The sequence below is a fragment of the Chondrus crispus genome, genomic scaffold (genome assembly GCF_000350225.1).
Source record: "Chondrus crispus Stackhouse genomic scaffold, scaffold_134, whole genome shotgun sequence".
Lineage (NCBI taxonomy): Eukaryota > Rhodophyta > Florideophyceae > Gigartinales > Gigartinaceae > Chondrus > Chondrus crispus.
This window is the reverse complement of record NW_005179000.1, coordinates 70,788-80,447: the sequence shown is the minus strand read 5'-3', so window position 1 is coordinate 80,447 and position 9,660 is coordinate 70,788.

Here is a 9,660-nt window from a genome sequence, read left to right as displayed (position 1 = left end):
ATCGGCCTCGGTTGCGACCGAAGCGGTGTAGGTGTTTCGAGCCATCGGGCGACACAGTTGACGTACCGCTGCTAATTTCATTTCATCCCGTCGGGCTGCGTTGCGACGCCCCCGTCGAAGGCCTTGTCGCGTTACAAGGTGTCGAAGAAGCTCAACGAGCATTGGCCTTACAACCCAGTGAAACCGAGGTACCTAAGTACGCGCCCCATTGTTTATAGCTTTCTTTCGTTCATACTTCCCATACTTCCCTTCATACTTCCCTTCAGTACAGATGCGTACTTCCTGTGCGGATACAACCGTGCCATACTGGTTGTGATGCTCCTGCGCCGCCCAGTGCTGCCTTGTCGTTCCAGGTTGCATTGCCTTGACTACTGTTCTCCACACTGTATCCATCGCTATGCATTAACATACTGATGGCATCTCCGACATTTCGCAATCCGCTGTATGCCCTTTATTTATACGAAAGACTCTTTAGAAGCCTCGAGAACTGCTTTTCTGCTGGGAATAGAGAAGACTGTGCCTGACTTCATTCTGGACATGGAAGAATAAACCTCCACTTCTTTTCCCCTATTTGTCCAGTGGAAATTTCTCAAAGTCTCCAGCGCTGGCATGTATCATGAGCAAACAACCAAAGAATATGCGCGAATGGGCACATGATGAGTGCTGCCAGATGCCCAACAACCGCCATGGCGGTTTATTCTTTCGAGCAACTACCGACCGTGGTGCATCCTCTCCACAGCATGTGTGGGGCACTCCTCTTCTAGGGGGTTGAATGGTGTTGCCCCTAAATTCCAAACCTCAATCATGGCTGTGTTTCTTGTTACAGCTTTGCTGTGTTGGCGCCGATTGTTGTTGAAGCTCACATATTGGCACAACAAACTTTGGTTGCTTTATTGAATAAGAACGGAGGGACGGAAGCGATGCAGTTACTTTAATTTCTGTACTGTACCTCTGACGACTTCCACTCCCAGGTTGAAAACAGCATCTTTTCGCTGGGACACGCAGAAAGAGTCTGAGTACAGTACTGTACTGTACAGAGAACCACACACGACAACGGGTCCATGAGAACAGTACAGAGTTGTTAGTGTTGTTCACATAGAAGAAGCACAAGCAAGCAACTGCCAAAAATAACTGCATGGGTACGGTACAATCGTAGCTTCGTGCCACTACTGTAATGCAGGCAGGGCTGGTTGAGATGCGGATAGATTTGGCTTTGACAGGTGCCATGTTGAGCCGAACATCACTCAGCGTGTTCACACCTTGCTCCCGTGCTTTGACGCGATTTGCTTGGTGAAGCGTGTATTATGTACATCATTGAACTGCATAGACGGATTGCATCACGACGGACAGCGTGTTCGTTGGGCTTGAAGAGAAGTGGGGGATTGTAAACAGATACGCAACTCCAGATACGGGCTAGCTGGGGTGGGAAGAGAGATCCTTTGTGGATACTTGGGAGCCTGCAATACAGTCCTGAGGTTTGCGAACATGATTGGAAACAATCATATTCGCAAACCTCAGGACTGGATATGCACGTGGAGAGAACATGATTGGAAACAATCATATTCTCTCCACGTGCATATCCCGGAATACGGTAGTCCAGTCTCGGAAATTTGTCATGCTTTCAATTTATTCGCATCATATAAAACAGTATGCAGGGGAGGCATTCTCAACTCCTGGTGTCACGTGCAAGCCTCCTCCACCGCATGCCTTTATTCTTTTCCCTTGTTCTATTATTGAGCAGCAGACAGGCCTTCCGTCCCCACCGCCCCGGCGCTCTGTACCGTCGCAACTCTATCACCTTTCACTTCCGAATGAAATCCCTCATCTCAACGCCTGAATTGTCCCTCCTACTACTGTACTTTACAATTACTCAAACCCCGAATTATGTGCAGCTGATTTACGTTTACATCAACCAACATAGCCTCCCATGAGATATTATATCAGTACTGGAGCCGCCAGTGCTTGCCCTCATTCTCTACGCACCTATCCGCCGTGCCGCACACATCTCAACTCATATTTGCATACAACGCAATCTAGCAAGGTAGACTGCATATCCTCACATCAGCCTTGTATCTCGCTGCTCTCTTCTCCATCGCTGTTGAAACTTACTGCGGTGAGCGCTTCCAACGTATCTAGAAATCGCAGGTGCTCTGGCCCCATCGACCACAATCGTCCTTCTTCACATTCCGCTAGCACGCTTCTTCGTTTCGGCGGGCAGACATGGTCCGAGTTGAAATCCCCTCCGAAGTTTTGAATGTTGTCAATTTTATTCTCCTGGACATCGTTCTTCTTCCCTATGCCCTGTTCATGTCCAGCAAACTTGCAGGATTTTCCAACAACGAGGCCTTAAACAAGCGCGGTACCGTCGACTTGGTTGAGTACAAAATACCTGCCATTGGTGGTAGCCTGGTCATGTCTGCTGGGTGGCGCAGAAGATGCCTCATCGGACTTCGTCTCGCCATTCTCATCTTTGTCGCAGTGGCAAATCTCGGCATTGAGGGACGTACGGTTGAAGATGATGTGATTCGAGAAGCTGTGATTCGTGTACCAGGTCCTTTCGACCTGAAACAGGAAGACTCCATCTCTGCTCTGGGCGATCACATTGAATGCAACGAACAAGTAGGAGATTTGTTCGTCTTTGGCTCTGTGATCGACAACGAATGTTTCACTGAGATAAAAGACTACGTCACTATCCACGAAATGTCTGCCCCTTTTGTTGAACGGACCGCGCCTATGCATCTATGCACAATAACATCAAAGGACTGCCAAAGAACCATGTACAGATGTGAGACTGTTGAGCTCTACTGCAACGGTGTATCCAAGGACACAGAGTGTCCCGACCCTCAGGGCATCGTGCCGAACTCATGTGCTGGAATTTCCTATGACGATGATAATGAGGGGGCCTATTTTTGCAATTCCGGAAACATTGTTGCGGATTCGCTCGTAGAGATGAACCAATGTCGACACTTTGTTGCAAACCGTGAAGACATAGTCCATTGGAACGAAACATACGAGTTACTGAAGGAGTCGTTTGACAACGGGATGTCATCGGTGTTTGCTACCGCTTATGGAGCGAAGCGCATGCAGAACGTCACCCTTTCGGAAAAATCACGAGTTGTCACTGATGTTAGTCTCTTATGGATCATCCCAGCCTCTATGACAGTCGGTGTGTGTCTAGCCTTAACAGCTTACGTCGTCTTCCAGCAGTGTTGGGAAGGCTCCAAAGCAGTTGCTCAAGATGAACACGGCCTTCTGCAACTCCTCGGCAAGCCGGTACAACTAGTGCAAATGACGAATGGCGATAACGACGAACCAGGGGGAGGGGTCGGACATACTATCTTCTGTGATTGAAAAGTGCATTCGGGAGAGTAGGAAGCTCTTTATTTATTTTAGTAAATTTGGAACTTGAACATATGTATGTGTTTGTGTGTGGATATTACTTCACCTTAAAGCAAGAATCTGCGGGACCATATGCTGCTGTACCCAATTGTGCTGCACTTCAAGTGCGTACAGAAGGAAGTAGACACTAATGTCTTCTGACTCTGCCCATACCTCACACATGATGCTTCTTGTATTGCGAGGAGTATGGAACGACGTCAGGTGAAGTTCATATCGTCTTCTTTAGAGTGATGACTGTCACGATCAATTCGATTACGTAAATATGTGATATTTTACAACTGGCGTGTGTGGGTTGTGTCGAAGGCTTCACTAACACGAGTTTCACTGATACGGTTCCCCACGTGATCGCTGTTTTGGGGAATCTGTGGTCTACAAGAAGCAATCCCATTGCAGAGCCGAAGGTGTGAGGTAACCAGCACAGTAAGATGATACTAGCAGACTTGATGTTGTACTTCGCCTGAAATCAGCTTCCGTCTACCGGCCTTCTCACGCAGTGTCTAGACAAGCGATTTACCTCATATGAGATCATTCGTCATCTGGACATCCAAGTCCATTCTCTTCTGTAGCTCGCTTACTAAACCGCCCTCATCATGAATTATCTCCTTCACGTCATGGTACATGTAGAATAGGATCCACAGGCTGAACAAAGACGCCACGGCAATAATCCATGCAATGGACAAGACCCACCTCATTCGAACACCAGTCACAGGAGGGCGATCATCACTGGGAACTGTGACCTGAACCTGTCTTTCGGCACCATAGGCAGATGCAAACATCGCTTTTCCGACCATGGCAGTGATGCTTGGAAAAGTCTCATTCCATCTCTCCACATCTGCACGTTTCACCTCATATGCGTAACAGTTCGCAAGGGGACCAGAAGTCCCTGGCATTGCGACGCCAGGCTGGCCTGTGCAAAAGAAAGCGTAGTCATCTTGCGGCCCATACGAGACTGATTGGCACTCGAGCAACCCAAACGTGTTTCTTTTCATTCCCTCTTGGTTGCTACAACCCGCAGTTTCCGGTACCCCACTGCAGACCACGTCTGACTTGTCACAACGGTACGTTGTCGTCGGATAAGGTGTGTTATCACAATTGTAAGACGGTACGCAGTTCAGCGCGGAGGCATTAAGAGTCTCATGAACCGTCCTAGAACGAACGACGGCGAAATCCGGAATGTCTGCGTAGCATCTGCCATCCACGACTGATCCTTTGCGGAGTGTATTTTCATCGATCCGTCTGTTGCACCGAACCAGCGGCAAGACAACTTCTGTGATTGTCCTGTTCGCGTCCGCAAGAACCCCTGGCACTCGCACAATACCTGATCGAGTAATAGTAACGGTACTGTTTCGCCCTTCAAGACCAAAGTTGCTAACAGCGACAGCTACAACGACTGACAATCGCAGCAAAATGAATAAAGTCCGGCGCCATCCTTGAGCCATTACCATCCCGCCCCCTATCAGGGGTATGTCGAATTCCTTCAGCGTGATGGCGCCCCGCTTTCGTAGCATTTCAGTATTCACATACCCAGCGAGTTTCCCCGAAGTGTACATGATGAATGGCAAAAAGATGATGTCAAGAACCAAAAAGTTGAGAAGATTTGAAATCTCTGACCTCAGCGGGATCTCGAATAATGTTAGAGATTCGGCATCATATGACAATTCCTTCTGCGATGCCATTGCGAGCTTCTCGGACAGAAGAGATTCAGATTCGGTTGCGTGGATGCGAGAGCCAAATTGCAAAACCGGGCTAGAGGGTGGGCTTCAAACCGACTTCAGGCCAGTACAGTGTTTGTTCAGTGCGAAACACAAGAGTGGCAGTTGGTGGGTCATTGAAGCTCGGACGCCTCAGTGGGTGGTTGAGAGAAGAGCGCAATGATAAGATCGGGGCAGCGGGTTAGTGCCCTGGTTCTCAAAGGCTCATACAGTACCAGTACTCCTGTCGTACTCAAGCGAATGTGCACCATAGCCATACAAGGGATGCAATTATGGAGAACCCACGCTGTCCTCATTTTTGCTCTGACAATTAACCAAAGGAAACCTGTGGAATATTGTGCATGTTCGCGCGGTTGGTCATTAGGAGCGCAGGAGAGAAACGTCGCCCAGGCTGTTCAACAAGGCTTGTTTGAACAGTGCTTGCTTGACAATCGGGCCGTCATTATAGGGATTTTCTGGATGTGCGGTAACGCCACCTCCGGGGGATATTGATGGAAATGTAAAGCCTCAAGACTTTACGCAAGGCTTCTGCAGGTGTAAATACGTGCCGTAGAACTGCACAAATGTTACATATCAAAAACCGTGACAACATCAGCCAAGGGTACCGTAATTCTTTTCGTATGACCACAATCACACAACTCCTATGGCGAGAAAGCAAATTGTTGTCTCAAACAAGTGTCAGAAACCCCCGGCAATCTGGCCTCTTTCTATGCTTTGAAAACCTGTTCCACTTGGTTGACCTCGTTGCTTCCCACAACTCAAAACTCTGTTCATTCTGTAGCTTGACTGCATAACAGTCCGTTAACTATTTTGGCAAACATAAACTATTTTGGCAACGCCTGCTTCCCCTTTTTGCCGCACTTTTCCGAAACCGAGTCACCCAGATCCGCCCCCGCCACTTGCTAACCTTGGTAGCTCTGTGACTGATTACAACCTGCGCGCCTTTTCTGTTTTTACCGCCATTCGAAAGCCCATTACAGTACTTTCGCTTGTCCGCCAAAAATCCAGGCTGTGCCATGCCATTACAAGTAATATGCTTTTCCATATCGATCGATAGCCGCCCATCATCGCCATTCCGGAAAAGTGCGGCAAAAAAGGGAAGCAGTGCGTTGCCAAAATAGTTTATGTTTGCCAAAATAGTTAACGCGCTGTTAGAATAAAGAGTTTTTTTCGGGCCACGGCCATTATTTGAGGTTGCCAAATTAGTTTCCATGCGATTCAGACCTGTAAAAGGGGTTCATTTAAGTGACTTCATTCCCTTGAATGAACACATGATGTGATTTCGTTACCGTTGTAAAGCTATATGCGCGCTTTATGTGTTCATTGAGCTTTAAAAAGTCAAAATCGGTGAAGGACTTGGTAAGATACGGCCTTTTCACCAGACATGCCTAGAAAAAAACGGTCACTTGCCACATTTTATCATGAACTGTTACAGGAGCCTCGGAAAGGCAGCAACAGCACAGCGCTGTATTGGGAAAAGGCACTGTACGATCTGCTGACAGATCGTGGCAACACGATTCTTTGAGAAATAGCCAGCGGTTTAAGCCGAACAGTGCAACACACAATGTCATCGCGGGGTCAAAAGACTGTCGCACGTGTTCTGCGTCACCCTGGGCTGACACCAACTTCAGCGGCTTCAGTTTCCTTATATGATCAGTAAGCAAGGCAATCGCTGGCCCCACTTTTTCTTTCTCTGGGATTTTTCCGTGCACCTCATTTTTAACGAGTCTTCTCCAGAGACCAAAAGACTGTACAGGTACTATATTTAGCGGTCACCCAACGCCTCCTCTCATTCATGATGCCGACGACCAGGTCTTACCCTTCGAAGGGTAGCACAAGCACCAAATATCGAAGCATTGCAGAGTTTCGAAAAAGGAATATGCAGAATAATACTGCACCAAATACAGAACAGTGCTGTAGGTCATAAAGGACCATTGTAGTAATGTCTAAAGTTAGTTTGTACGAGTAGAGAGCCACAGGCAGGGACGTTGTCACCTCTCGTGTTTATAAGGCGAAGAAATCGTCCTACCTTACCGCAGGAGACGAGTCTTTAAAGCTGCTGACGTGGCCTTCCATGATATGAAGTTACAGCCATCTGTGTGAGAGGAATTGCTGTACTGTAGTGTGCTAGGACGTTTTCCTTTTGGGAGTGACGACGTTCATCAGTTGGAGGATTGTAATTCCGACAAAGGAGTTTTAGGTGAACTGGACATGAGATCCTGACCATTAGGCCGCCTTGAATAGCTTTTCACATAGCCAATCATATCAGCGTACATAATATCATGCGTGACGTGGTGCCCCAACATGTGCCTGAAAGGTTCCGGATAGTCTTTTCTCATTGGTAGAAAAACATACTCAATCGGATACGACCAGTAACTGAAAGTCGTTCTTTATGTCCTCATCATGCAATTACCGAATGCTGTAGAAGGACATTTGCCGTGACACACATTGTTGTCGCATAAAGATTGGGCAATTCAATGAGCGCCATCAACTTTCGCTCCTCTCAATTTTTTGGCAATTCTCTCTCGGCTCCCCTTGCGCACTACCCACAGCTGTGGGGCTTACAAGTTTTTTTGATGCAGTTTGAAGAACCCATGACCGTCTATGTCGAGGTGCCTAAAAGAGTAGAGTGTGCTACAGTATCACCAAAATTATTTTAAAAACAGTCTCTCACATGTTGCCTAAAAATATTATGCGGCGAGGAAATAGTAGTGATTCCACGTTGGTTGCACGGTACGGCCTCTGTCACGATCTGGCTCACGACCACCGTTGCTTCGCAAAGCAACAATTCTCCCACAGTGATCCTCTCAGAAGTTTCATGAAACAGTTGGATGCCGTATGAGATGACGGACATTGCGGTTTTCGCATCCCCTATTGAGAACCTAAAATGGTTCAAAACGAAACGTCCTCTCTTTGTGCGTTCAGGGTTTCACCAGTAGCACCACCTGCGGCGAGATCAAAATTCAGAGCTATGTACAGTATGTACACACTGTGGGGATCACTATGTCGACAAAGGATGGCCTATAGTGCGGCGGTTTACATCGGACATTCGTCCTGCATGACGCTATTTTATCTCAAATATCGGTAAGTCAATCAGGTTGCACATGGCGTTTCTGTAGTTGACTGATATGCTTCCTTCTGCGGCATGTTTTTGGATCAACTGCCATCTTCCGCCGCAAGACAGAACACTGCGCCAGGTCAGAGAGCTGCAGTGTACCCTTACCCAAGGGTAGTTGACTGCTCTGCTTATGCGAATATTTTGCCAATCGAACTTCCGGCTGACACGTATGGAGCGCAATGTCACTGAAAGTCGCGAGGCCGCGGCCAGGGTACGAGAGGTCAAACTCTCGCGAGGGACGTCTGGCCGGCGTGGGAGCGGGCGTCTGGAAATGGAGGCGAAAAGGGGAATGAGGCGGAGCGAGCAGACGCGTAAAGGGAAAGACGAAAGTAGCCTTTTCACTTTTACTGATGTCCCCCTTGACCGGGCGTCTGGCTACAGGACGGCGGGACGGCGCTAAATACAGAGCGGGGAGTGGGCGGCGTCGGCGGGCTTGCAATCGTCCGCCGGCGCAAGTGTGACACGTGTGCCGTCGTGTGTACAGTAGTGCACGAATATTGACTCGCAACGCACATGTAAACATTGATCCAAATATCTTACTACGGGGGGGGCCTCTTAATTAGTGCACTTTTAGTTAGTGCATATTGGACTTTAATGCACCCTCTGATAGCTTGGCACGACTTTGTACAGGTGTACACGTATGTTCACGGGAACACAATGGTCATCGCCGTCCGTAGAGAGCGGGTTCCATTCTTTTACAGATCCCAGCAACCTTATGCATTTTCGAACAACTAATCACACAATGAGCACAACTGAACCAGCATCCAGGGCGTCAAGAACCCGCCTTACCCTTTCGCAAAAAGAGGAGGTGCTGCGGCGACTTTCACAGGGTGCTCGGGACGTCGATTTGCAGCGTGATTTCAATTGCTCTCCAAGAACGATATGCAACATCTTGCTAAGCGAGAGTTGAGCCGTGTCTATAATGAACACACGAAGCGTCAGGGACGGCAGACGGTGGTAACGGAACATTTCGTTGCCCCGTGAAGTACTTTTTAGCAAGCCCCTTAGATAAAGCACATTGAAGATAGTGGACAAAGAATGCGCATGGCACGGGGTGCACTAATTGAGGGGGTCGCCTGTATTCAGTTTAATTAAAGCTTCTTACTGGGTGCGTTCAGAAGTCGGACAAAATGACAGATTTGCAAATTAAACCAATCAGAGGTCAATTTGTCGCCAGGTGATCTCACCTGTCAATACGGGAAACTGCAGGGGTGAACGAGCGTTGTTGAGTGGGGTAGAAGGGGTAGAAGAGGGACACCCCACCCTTACGGCGCCTTCGAGCGGGCCAACCCATGGCCACACCACCCCTGACGGCGCCTCAAAGCGGGCCGCCCCCACGCGCCCCACGCGCCCCACGCGCCCCACGTGCCACTCCACCCCTGACGGCGTGTTGAAGCGGTCATCGCAATAGGAATACAGTAGTTCATAGTC